Source organism: Macrobrachium nipponense, chromosome 13 (assembly GCF_015104395.2).
Source record: "Macrobrachium nipponense isolate FS-2020 chromosome 13, ASM1510439v2, whole genome shotgun sequence".
Classification (NCBI taxonomy): domain Eukaryota; kingdom Metazoa; phylum Arthropoda; class Malacostraca; order Decapoda; family Palaemonidae; genus Macrobrachium; species Macrobrachium nipponense.
In genome coordinates, this window is record NC_087206.1 from 7042521 (window position 1) to 7056769 (window position 14249).

The window sequence follows — 14249 nt, forward strand, 5'->3', positions numbered from 1 at the left end:
ACCATTTTTGTCATATCATATGCTCATATTCAAAGTTAATCCAACAGAATAAAATTTAATAGAAAACATTCTTATTGGTCATATTTTTGTTACTCAATTTCTATATTACTTGACCAGAATACAGTTAAATAAGAAAATTTTTTTTTGGTCATCTAAGTTTTTTGCTTATTTTCTTAAAAAGATTTTGGGGTCAGTAGTACATTTTGCTAATTTTTCAGTCACTTCAACAGAATACAGTTCAATAAAAAATCATTTCCTTGGAATTAATTCATGATAATTTTTTCAAGTTCACTAGTTTACTCAATAAACACAGAAACTACTTATTGAGTAGAGTTGAATATAGAATTTAGGCCAAAGGCCAAGCACTGGGACATACGAGGTCATTCAACGCTGAAATGGAAATTTGCAGTCAAAGTTTAGAAACGTGTAAGAGAAGGAAAATCTCAAAGCAGTTGCACTAATAAACAATTGTTAGGAGAGGGTGGAAAGTAATATGGAAGAAAGAGAATATGGAAGGAGGTGGAGTCAAAGGAACGAAAGTGATTGTAGCTAGGGGCCGAAGGGAAGCTGCAAAGAACCTTTTAAGTAATGAGGTCCACTGACAGCACTACCCCCCCTACGGGTATGACTCACTTGTGACGTTCCTTAGGTACTGGATATCCGGCGGTCCTGTGAGGTCGTTATTGGTCACTCGACAAACGAACGGAGAATAGAGGTCGTTCCGTGAGGCCTCCACCTCCAGGACGTTGTAAGTCTCCACCCCGGTGTTGGTGGAGGTCGCGTCTACGACCCGGCCCTCCTGAAGCCACAGGACCTGTGGTGACGGAGTTCCTGCGGGAGGCGAAAGTGGGTTCGGATTAGCAACAAGAGTAAGATTATTAAAAAAGAAAAAAAAGTGACGATGCGGTAGTAACACATGACATATTCTAGTATATAAATATACACACATGCATCAAATATATATATATAATATATATATATATATATATATATATATATATAATATATATATATATATTATATATATATATATATACACACACACACACATGATTATATATATATATATAAATATGTATATAGTATAATTATATTATAATTTTTATATATTATATAGTATAATAATAATATATACATACATACAACATACATACATACATACATACAACAATATATATAATATATATATATATATATATATATATATATATATATATATATATATATATTATATATATCATATTGTCGTACAGCGTGGAGGAAGGAATGAAAGGTGGTCGACAAAGCGCTTTGATATATTTCTTCACTCTACCTGACGCTACAAGGTATGGAACAAGTACATCTGAAATTTGGTCAGTGCTTTCTATTCTCTCTCTACTATATATACTTATATATATTCATATAATATAAATATCTATATTTATATATATATATATATATATACACATATATAGATATACATATACATATAGATATATATATACTATATATATATACACACATATATATTTATGTATATATGTAATATATATTTATAATTTATATATATATATACATATATTATATATATATATACAGATACATACATACATACATATAAATAATTATATAATATATATATATATATATATTGTCGTACAGCTAGAGGAAGGAATGAAAGGAGTCGACAAAGCGCCTTCGTGTATTTTTCACACCTCCTGACCCATGAAGAGGGGTGGAAAGTACACGAAAGTGCTTGGTCGACTCCTTTCATTCCTTCCTCCAGGAGTACAACATGAAATATCGCATGCTTAAGCGATAGATCGATCGTCAATATAATATTATAATAATATATATAATATATATATATATATATATATATAATATATATATATATATATATATATATATATAGTACAGCGGTTACACCAGAATCAAAGCAATACAACTAAGCATTTTAAATGACGCTTTTGTTTACAAAGTCCCGAAGTACGCATTACAAAGCAGCATCACAAAATATATTCCCCAACAACCAACTAAGGTCCTCACCGACCAAGAATCGAAAACCAGAAACCCAAATAACGCCAATAACGCCGCCTTCCGGGACGGATTTCGGTGAGGAACCGTTATAGGAGGGGGGGGGCGCGGCAATAAAGGCGAGAATAATTATTGCCAAAATGGCAGATAACGCAGGGAGAGACGGAAGCGCCCCAGCAGCGATTTAGAGACGCAGCAAACAATCGCGCCTCCTTCCGCCGTTGTTCCCCGGAGCAACGATATCGCTCCACCTGTCGAGGATCCTAATGAAACGTCCTTCGAGGAACAAAAGCCAAAAGTGATTCATGGATATGAGCGCCGAGGCAAATGCCTACGTCGCTCTATCATGGCGGCAATATCTGGCTCTCACGGTAATATTGCGTATTGTTTCTCGCCTTCATGGCCGTGGGGTTATTGCCTCCATCTAACTTTCGTCTAAATTCTAACATTTTATTCATTCGTAACCACGCAAATCGAAGCTCGTATTTTTAAAACCTAAACAAATTATTTCGTGTTCTGAGTATTAGAGCAAACCTAAGTTAGTAGTATAGCATGAACATATTTTACACGTTGAATAACATGACACTTACAGCATAATTATTCGTATTCTCAGAAAACTGAAGCAAAGTTATTTATAAAAAAATCATTATTTTTTTATAGAGCATTTAAAAGATGATGATAGTGTTCTCCGGTAGAATACTATCGCACGTGACATAAATTATATTTCAAAGAAAATTCTAAATCACATGAGTCAATAAAATGAAAAAGTAAATCCACAATAGTATGTCTGTTTGATTTTACTATTTAAAATACAAGGCAGAAAGCTTGACAAGGAGGACCGTGCAGGTCATCGAAAGCTTTCTGCTTTATATCTTAATTAAAAAAATCAAACAGACATACTAGTGTGGATTTACTTTTGCATAAATCATAGTTCTAGATGAAAGAGCAAAGCAGTTTCATTTTTAGCCACCTTCGCAGGGAGACCGTAAGGTAATCCGTTAAGAAGTATAATTTGTCACCGAATTGAACTGAACATAGAATTTAGGCAAAAGACCAAGCACTGGACCTACAAGGTCATTCAGCGCTGAAACGGAAATTAACAGTAAAAGGGTTGAAAGGTGTAACAGAAGGAACCAATTGTTAGGAGAGGGTTGAAAGTAAGATGGAAGAAAGAGAATATGAAAGGAAGCACAGTAAATGGAAGAAAGAGAATATGAAAGGAAGCACAGTAAAAAGAACGAAAGGGGTTGCAGCTAGGCGCCGAAGACACGCTGCAAAGATCCTTAAATAATGCCTACAGTGCACCGCATCAGGTGCACTGACGACGGTACCCAACTACGGTGAATTTGTGTTGCGTAGCTAAAGCCTTTCATGCTAATTAGATTTCCTTCCAAAAGTGAGGGAGGGTAGGGGATTTTATAAAAATAACGATATATAGTATTCAAAAGCTAGATATGCATAAAACTTATAAAAAGCGAACAAACACAATGGATATTATTGCGTTATTAACTACTCTTCTCTTCTATAACGTTTTCCTATTTGTAAAATACTGGTATTCGTACTCATTCATAAAGCTGAAGTAAGAGTTATACGGCGTCAATAACCTAGATTTTATGATGCTATTAGTTCCTCAGTGGGCTAGTGGGTTTCGTACTCGCCTATCAATCTGGTAGCCTAAGATCGCTTCCCACTGCTGCTAGTAGGGAACCAGAGGAATTTATTTCTAGTGATTAGAAATTCATTTCTCGACACAATGTGGTTCACATCCCACAATAAACTGTAGGTCCTGTCGCTAAGTAACCAATTGGTTCCTAGGCACGTAAAATAAAGATCGACCCTTCGGGCCAGCCATTCCTTTCGACCAGCCATAGGAGAGCTGGTAACAGCTCAGCGGTCTGGCTAAACTTAGATATACTTGACTTTATGACGCTATTTTTCACAGCCACAAATCAATCAATCATGAGAAGTAAGATTTATACTTAATTTATTGAGTTGATGCAATACATTGCGTTAACGAAATTATTTATTTTACTACGTAAATGCCAAATATGAATATGGCAATCCATTTTTGTATTTCAGAAAAGTTTATGATTATGAAGACGCATCATAAAAGCCATTCATTATCGAGAAATTACAGAAACACCAGCGAGGTGTTGTGCTAATTATTAAATAACTCAAGCAATACTTACAGAGGAGCATGATGGTCCCGCTATAGGAAACATTCTTTTATACCTTAAATGGATCTTGAAGACAATAGCAGCATATGATTTTTATACGGGATACCTCCAAAAATACTTGTTGAAACACTTAATTGGTGAAAAATTTACCAGCCTTTGATTATGTCCCAAAATAATAATATGGTCAATAATGTACAATGATCACACTGATGAATGTAACTCAACAATGGCTTATATTAGATAACGAGCTTATTGGTGAGCACTACGCGCGCGGGAACTCGGCGCTGCTGTTTCCCCTACCGTGCCGATCCCCTAATTACCCCGCCCCACCCGGGGCGTATAAAGAAGTTTGCAGGAGAAGAGAGGATGTCTCCCCTACCCTCCCGTTCCCCAGCCCACAACGCCCCCACCCGGGCCGGACAAACCAGTTTGCAGGGGGTGGGTGGCTGTGTCATGTCTCCCCTACTGTCATTCGGGGGAGGCCAAATAAGAGAGATTCACTCGGATTTTATTATTATGGAAGATAGAAAAATGAATGAAAACAGTCCAAAATAACTCGGAGCGACTTTTAATTACGGTGATGACAGGCCAGTGGCTGATTATTGCATGCCCATAGGCTACATACAGAAGCCATTATCATCAGGAGAATAGAGGAATAACCAATACCAGCTTTGTAACTTTCCCGCGCTTAGAACGAAACTTTTTATCTACGCGTCACCTACTCCGATGTGCTAATACTAAACACCGTATGGCAAATGTTATGTCTGACGGTTGCATGCAGATATCGTTGATCAATATAATTTGTCGACCACACAATATAGAAATGGGTGTATATCATACTTTGACCACCGAGGGGTTAGTACTAAACACGGCGTCCAAAGGTACTTCCGCCATGTTTAGTACTAGCACTGTTACTCTCCTCACTAACAATCAAAGGAACTCGTCGAAACTGCGTACAGCACCTTCACAATCTGCTATACATGTTGTGTCCTAAGAGGTAGCGTTCTCCACCGAATGTACTTCATTCCTTCCACAGGTGACGCCCATCATATCTCTTTTTCCACCCCCAGCCCATACATATGCAAATGGTTCTACGCCTCAGGATTTTCCAATCTTTCTCTCTAAGCGTCTACAGGAAAACTCACTCTGTGTATCGCTTAGGAGCGTCTGAGGCCAATAATGGAGATCTAGATGGCATTCCAGTGGGGCATAAAATGATATCTATAGGAATTTTCTCACTATCGGAACGACTAGTGCTACTCCCTCCAGCATTGGAATAATGCTCTAGAATTTATAAGTCTCCTTCATACATAACAAGTACTTTGAACTCGAATTTTAAGAGCCCTTTTCAATCATTTTTTTTTCGCTGGTGGTGGAGGTACACTGATCCAGAAAATGTGTTAATATCTCATGGTATTTATCCAAGACGCGAAGAAGCTCCGCTTTCAAGCTCTTGTATTTACGGATAAATCACATGTTTTTCCGTTATCATGAATTACCTTTTTTTACTTACGATGTGAGTACATTTAAATGTTACTATGAACATCGTAATTATGTGAAACTTTATTGAATACTGATGCCATATAATAGGTTATTTAAGTTTTGTTTTATTTATTTTTTTATTTATTTTTTGGTAACAGACTACAAGTCATTGTGATTATGTGGCATTTCATTTTATACTGGTGCCACATCTTAGGTTATTTAAGTTACGTTTTATTTATTTAATTTTTTTTTAATCGGATACGAGTTACCATAGTTTTATATAAACCTCGTTACCAAAGACAGAGTGAATTCGAAATAAAATGAGCCTAAATTCCAAAGGAAATCCGCCACAAATCCAAAGAAAATCTCCTTAAATTCCAACAAAAATCAACCTAAATTCCAAAGAAAATCGGCATCAATCCCAATAAAAATCTCCATAAATCTAAAAGAAAAGCAGCATATTTTGCAAATAAAATCAGCATTAATGAAAATCAACCTGAATTCCAAAGAAAATCTGCTTTAATTCCAAGGAAAATCAGCATAAATTCCGGTAAAAATCTACAAAAATTCCAAAGAAAATCACCATACTTTGCAAATAAAAGCAGCATCAATTCAAATCAAAACCTTCATATATTCTAACGAAAATCTACATAAATCAATTCACATTAAACATCTCATGGCACGGTTCCCCCATATACTCGTAACATACTATACTACTACTACTACTACTACTACTACTACCACTACTACTAACTAATAATATAATAATAATAAATACCTCCATATGCTTTACAGATGACGTCATTTCTGTCCCCCACGTGGACGGGTGATACATGAGAAATGATCTCAGATCTTGAAGGGGGAACTGCGTGGGAGGAAGAAATATATGAACAGTACTAAAAAGATCACAATAGTTCGTCTCATAAAGTAATTATTCTAAACTCACTTGACTGACTATGGATATGGAGTGTGTTTACATAGACAACAAATACTTATTACAGTGGAAATATTTTATTGCCCCTTGAAGATTATTCACTATCTCAAGTTAACTTCATTAAATAAAAATATTAATTTGCCTCAAAATTAATTTGTTTGTTTGTTTGCATGGTGTTTTTACGTTGCAAGATTATGGAAAAAATCTGCACACACACGAAATATTAAGACATAAACACACATATAAAACACATGAAATATGCAGCCAAAAGAAGGCGATCAACACACACGCAAATATTAATTATATATAGTATATATATAATATAATATATATATATACATATGTATATATATATATATATATATTTATATATATATATACACACATGTAGATTTGTATCAATGTATATGTATATATATACACACAAATATTATATATATATATATATATATATATATATATATATATATATATACACATTACACACACACCACACACACACATATATAGGATATATATATGGAATATATATATATAATATATATATATATATATATGTGTGTGTGTGTGTGTGTGTGTGTGTGTGTGTGCGTGTGTGCGCGCGTACACACACATGCATGCAGGAACGTACAATCAACCCATCCCTACCAATAACGGTAAGGTTGACCCAGGAGACCCTAGAATTCGTGTTTTGGAAGTCGACCCGGCATCTGTAAAGCCTGGCGTCCCTCGTCGTGATGTAGGAAAGGACGAGGACCGGGGGAGTGCTGTGCGCCGCATAATAAGCCCTCGAGCCGAACACTTCCTGGTCTGCCCACTGCATGCCGCGATACCCGGGCCTCTCGTCGTAACTGTGAGTGATGCGGGGAGAGAGAGAGACAACACAAGACGTGAGTCTGTTTGCTTGTTTGTTTGTTTGTTTGCTTATTTGCTTCAGTAGCGGGTGAGTGAGGGGCTGAGCTTCCCCCGCTGAAGAACTGCCCCGTGAGGAATTTCTATGTGGGGGGGGGGGAGGAGAGGAGTTGTGTCTCGTAAGAATTGCTGAAGGAGGAATTTGTAAGATAGGAAGGGTGAAGAGGAATAAAAAAAAATGTGCAAGGAGGGAGTTGTGTCCCAGAAAAGAATTGGTGGAGGAGGAATTTATAAGGAAGGGTGAGCTGGTTGTGTGTGTGACCTGTAAAACAAATAAAAAATAAACAAAAAATTCAAGGAGGGAGTTTGCCCCCGAAAGAATTGGTGGAGGAGGAATTTATAAGGAATGGGTTGGGGGTGGGGGAGGGGGGAGGACTGTAAGAAAAAATAAAAATAAAAAAATTGCAAGGAGGGACTTTGCCCCCAAAAGATTGCTGGAGAAGGGGGAAAATAAGTAAATAAATAAATAAATAAATAAATAAAAAATGCTGGAGGACATTCTGTCCCGAAAGAACTGCTGGAGTAGAAATTTCCAAGCATGGTGGGGGAGTGGGAGAGGGGACTAAAAAAAAAAAAAAAAAAAAAAAAGAAAAGATTTGTGGCATGAGAAAATGGCGGGAGGTGGAATTTGTAAGAAGGTGCACGCAAAAAGGGTTTGTAGATATAAAAATCTCTCATATGAAATATGAAAAACCGACATAACAAAAACTGACACCTTACTTCCAATTTGGAATTGCTGGAAGAAGAATCTTCAAGAAGGAAAGGGGGACTGAAAAAAAAAAAACGAAAGGAACTTCGGACGGGAAGAATTGCCCGAGGGAGAAGGGCCCTCTAAAATCGAAAAAAAAAGAAGAGGTGAGAGATAAAATAAATCATTTGACATGAAAAACAATCTGCATCAACTGACACCTTACATGATACCACTTGGTTGTTAGGAATTAGGAATTGCTGAAGGAGGATTTTGCATGAAAGGAGAGCTTGGAATCTCAGTGTAAAAAAAAAAAAGATTGAAGATGACATAAATCCATAAAACAGCCATAAAAAATAAATACATTGCATAATACCACTTGATTGTTTGGGATATGCAATTACTGGAGGAGGACTTTGCAAGAAGGGAGAGGGGAGGGGACTATAAAAGAAACAAGGGATCATCCACCTCCAGCTTACTAGAGATGCGTGCAAGATTTTCCACTCATGTATATTAAGTTATAAACATTATATTCCCAACTTAACATAAATCAAAACGTGCTAAGATCTATGGTCAAACAGAGCTTTCTTTCACTAATGAAAATTGAAATAAATTTGATATACGTATTTTGTTCGAAATAATTTTTCTGTATTGTTTAACATGCACATTATTTATATTTAACATTTTCATTTTAATAAATGAATAAAAAATATCCTATCCTAAAATTCCTGTATCTTTAACTTAACACGAAACACCTTTTTTTTTTCTTTTTAGACCTTTTCAGGCTTTTCCATGTTGCTTTCCTAACCCCCCCTCCCCAACAACAACAACAACAACAACGAAAAAAGTAGTTTATAAGCTTACTCCCCGAGCAAGCGAAAATGTGTAAACTGATCGATATCTGTGCAAGGATCAAAAAGGGGTTTCAGATAAAATAAACTAAAATAACAGCTATTAAAAATAAACATCCCAATGAATACCAATCGATTGTATATAATTGTTATACAATATAAAGGGTTTATAAACAGCAAAATTGTTTGGAGCGAAAATATCTAAACTGAACGATAGCTGAAGGTAGCTACGTATAAGGCGTCCAAGGTGAAATGAGTTCTTGAAGAGAGAGAAAGCGATCTGGGAAAAGGACTCTATTGGTTTTGTGTGATTCAATTACGGTTGCTAAAACTGGCGTCACATCTGTATAAGTACTCTTTAGCTTTTAGCTGTACGGAGAAAATGGAAAAGAGATGTGAGTAAAAGGCAAATCAGCAATAAAAAAAGCTTAAGTAAACCTAACCAATATTATCTTTTATTCCCAACAAGACGATTTTCCAAAGTTTTCCAATAAAGGTCTTACAACTCCTTTCACACATAAACTTACGAAACTCCTACGCAATGCACGAAAGTTTTCGATATATCAATTCCATCAATTTCAATCACATAAAAAGCACTTTTGGAGAAATACTGAAACCGGATCAAAGTGGAAGAATATACAATAGGGCAGGGGTCACCAACCTTCGAAGCTATAGTAGATTCACATTAGCCATGCATTTAATGTCTAGGCCAGTCCCTTACGACGCTCCTGATTGGCTGTTGATAAGCCAATGACAGGGCTGGAATCTCTCAATCTCTCTCTCGAGTTCATATAGGCAGGATGTATGTTCCACCTCTCCCGAGGGATGCTTTTGAAAGACGTATCCCTCAGGAGAGGTGGAACATACATCCTGCCTATGTGAATACTTGAGAGAGACTGAGAGTTTCCAGCACCGTGACTGGCTTATCAGCAGCCAATCAGGAACGTCGTAAGGGACTGGCCTAGACATCAGATGCACCAGTGATGTGAATCTACTATAGTAGAAGAACCGTTTATTTAAAGAATCATGAAAATGTAGTCCTGTCAGATCCGCAATAACAAAAATGGCCTTAGAAACTATGTATATCTCATAAAAAGATGAATATAATTGATTCTTATAATATGCTCTTAAAATATAATAAAATTTGATCAAATATTGATTCCTTATACATATCGCTCTTAAAATAGTAAAGTTTGATCAAATATTGTCTTAAGAGTGTTACATAATTTCATTGTTTTAAATGGATCAAAAGGTATTTGTTTTTAGAGTGGCGCAAGTGTCTTGAGGAAGCCACTTAGAAAAAAAAACAAAGAAGTAAGTTTTATTGCAGAAAAATAAATGTGCAAATATGTCTCAAATCAAAATCACACGCCGAAAGAAAAATAATCTGAAAAGATTTAAGTGATAACTAAGAAATTTATAACGGGTTCGATTGCAAATATCAATTCCTTTGTGTTGAGAAAAAACTTGTGTTGAGGAAAAAATTCCAGATTAACTTTTACGTTTTTGAAAGGCTTCTAAGATTTATAAATAACATTAAAAAACATCAAAATGATAAAACAGAGAACAACGTCCAAGTTCGACTACACACACACACACAACCAAACAATATATATATTTTATATATATATATATATATATATATATATATAAATTATATAATATATATATCCTATATTATATATATATATATCTAATATATATATATATATTATATATTTATTATATTATATATATATATTCACATCATACATAGAGACGTACAGACGGAGTCCGGGGCATTTATCACAACCCAATGAAAACAGTACATAAAACGTATTTGGAAACCAAACCCTACCCCCACCCCCCACCTCTCTCTCTCTCTCTCTCGTTTTCCACTCCACCGGAACGTTTCCGAGACAAACGAAATAATACCTGGAAATGACGCCCTAAATATCAGGACAAGGACTCTCCACTACATCAACCCGAGATTCCCCTTCAAGGACGAAAATTACCCCGCGAGTCCGACCATCAATTTCCAACAACCTCCTCCACCTCCGTGATCGAGGGGAAGGGTTTTTCTTGGGCCCTCGCACTGCAGTGAGGAAAACACTTTATTGTCTTCAAGGGGCTACGCTACAGTTTGGTGTAATAAAAAAAAAAAAAGGAGAGAGTAAATTTCCCGATAAATCAAGCACGAAAGTACAACGGAAATCGAGAACATTAATATTGAGACTAAAAATAATTTTTTCAACGTTTCTCTCCACTTTGACAAAGCAGAGCGTGACAATAAAATTTTCTAAATCTGCCTCTCGGGTTTTTCAAAGCAAAGTAGATTTGGAAGTTTTAGATGATTTAAACAATTTCCTAATTCAAACAGTATTTTGTTAAAAAAAGCGCAAAGAAACTCCAGGAAATAACTACTGCAATAATAAAAAAAAATGTAGCTGTTAACCTCTTCAGTTACTCTGAGAAAGCAATTGTATTTACTAGCTTTAAATGGTTTAAATACTTTGTTATGTAAGTATTTTGTGGCCCTCCCCACCGCCCCCCACAGAAAAAAACATACACACACAAAAAGACAAAAATAACCACTGAAATTATGCAAAAGTATTTACACCTCTCCCTTCGCTTTGAGTAAGGAAAGAGTAGATAACAACTTCGAATAACCTATTTACTTTGGCATATAAAAGCATAATTATTTTGTTCGTCTAAGGTAAGAAAACCTTATTTTCACTCAACCCTATTAGTATCTGTCTCTGGGCAACAAGTCATATTCAGTCATTAGAAAGCTTTCTGCCCATTTTGCAAGAAAATAATGATCACCGTCAAAAAGACAGGCGAAACGGAACCTGGTAATTACACCTGTCAAACATAAACAACATCATATGCAGGTAGTGTGATGGGCTAGAGTAAAAGATAATTCTTAAGGGTAGAACTAATTTCTGTGCTTTTTTGAGAAGGCACAAAATCAAATATCTTTATCCTTGATACTTTATCCAACATCAACAATTGTTTAGAGGACATTATAAATTTATGACATTTTTTAATATAAAATTAACTGTATGATATCGCCCGTCACGCAGCGATGCTAACTATTATATTAATCACAATCGTGATAACAAAATACGACCCTCATACAATCTATGTCACTTAGTTTAATTATAAAAGCTAACTACCCATTCATTATTCTACACTTGGTTTAATCATAAAACCTTACTACTCATTATTCTACCTTTGGTATAATCATAAGACCTAATTACCCATTATTCTGCACTTGGTTCAATCATGAAACCCAACTGCCCATTATTCTACACTTGGTTCAATCATAAAACCTAACTACCCATTATTCTACACTTGGTTTAATCAATAACTAGCCATTATTCTATCTTATTATTTATTAAATGAATATATGCATCCCCGAATGAATTATCTAATACAAACATGACTGTAACTTAACAACAAATGGACATATGTACACCTGGACAAAACATGCACTATACATAAAAGTATTATAGAACTGAAGTCTGGTAACAAAGTTCCCAGATTCAGCTGCCTCACATTTATCAACAGCCTTTGATGGCGTTGTTCTCAAACTGATGTATTGACAGTTAGTGGTCACATCAACTCTTTCTTCCTGAGAGGGCAGGAGTGAAGTCTTCTTTGATCCCAGGGAAAGTACAGCTGCTCGTTACAGGAATTCAGCGTCGTGTAACGCTTCAAAGCACTCTGTCTTGCAGCGAAAGGAATCGCTAGTCTTTATGGACATATTTCCCAAAAACATTCTAGCCAAGGAAAAGAACGTTTTCGATAAATTGGAGATGTTTCCCATGTCATTTTTTTTTGTACTGTAACAATTTTTCTAAAAAATTTTAGCCAAAGAAAAGGACGTCTTCGATAAATTAGAAATATTTCCCAAGCAATATTTTTTGTACGGTAACATCATTTCCAAAAACATTCTAGACAAGGAAGAGAGCGTCTTCGTTAAAATCGAGATATTTCCCATATCAAAAGTTTTTGTACGATAACATTTTTTTTTTTCAAAACATTCTAGCCAAGGAATAGAGCGTCTTCGTTAAATTCACGATAGTTCGTGACGATTTTTTTTTTTTGTACTGCACTTCGTAATAAAAGATATGAAAACTTCCACTCTTTAGGAGTATGGAACAAGAAATATAAACCTCAGTTTATGTAAAAAAAACAAAAAAAAAAAAAATAAAACCTAGATTTTATTCACTGCAGAGAGGTGGAAAACAATGAAGAAGAGATTTTCCATAGAATATTCCTCTATTTAAAATCGAATTTTAATTAATGTTATATCTTTCGCTAGCTTTTGTAACCTGTTAATTCACACTGCAACAAGGAACAAAATTAGAAATATAATTATAAAAAAATAACCTTTAACACAGAACATTTTTTTCCAAGACACGTTTTCGTGTGTTCTTTCTTTCTTTAAATAGAAGCCTCACTCATTATTTACAATAACTGATCATTTTTACTTTTAATCAATATGTATTTGATTTATCTTGATAATTCTCTTCATGACATAAACGGATTAGGAATGATGGTTATTTTAAGCAGTTCATATAGATCTGCACATCAAACTGGCTGAAAATTCACATTAAAACGTGGCATGAAAAAAGACCATCATTCACATCATTCTTTTCTTACGAAATAACATTCATGTTACCCTACACCGCATCAAGAACAACAGATACCAAAAACCTCTCTACAGAATTCTTCACTGTCAATCAGAAACTGCAACCATCGTATAGCCCGGACACTTCGCAAACTGAGCTGATCATATATTAATCCTAAAATAAGGCGCGATCGTGACGATAATCACAGCTGAACCTTGGAATTAACACGGGTTTCAAGAGACTCGCTCGTTACACAACCTGAGATGGAACGTTTGATGTGGGGGTAATGAACAGAAGTAATTAATGAAAAAACCAGTCGTCATTGTGAGGGGACGGCAATTAACAGTCACCTACAATGACTTTTTTTTTTCCTGAAGCCGTTGTTATCCTTGGTGGGTATTAATACGCGATTTAAAGGTCGGCGTCCGGATCAAAGGGTCAGTGAACTTTATCCCCAGCGTACAGCGCGGTTTTACATGTCGGCCACGAAGTAGGCTTAGTTTTAAAGTCACACTGAAAGGAAAGAATCGCAGGAAAGGTGTACTTTGTCAGTTCTTCAAAACGGATATA

The 14249-nt window shown here is 35.5% G+C and overlaps 1 pseudogene; it reads right to left on the reverse strand.

The window, feature by feature from the left end:
- LOC135225621 (neural cell adhesion molecule 2-like) overlaps window positions 1–14249 on the reverse strand; it is a 386945-nt pseudogene that overhangs the window by 31022 nt on the left and 341674 nt on the right.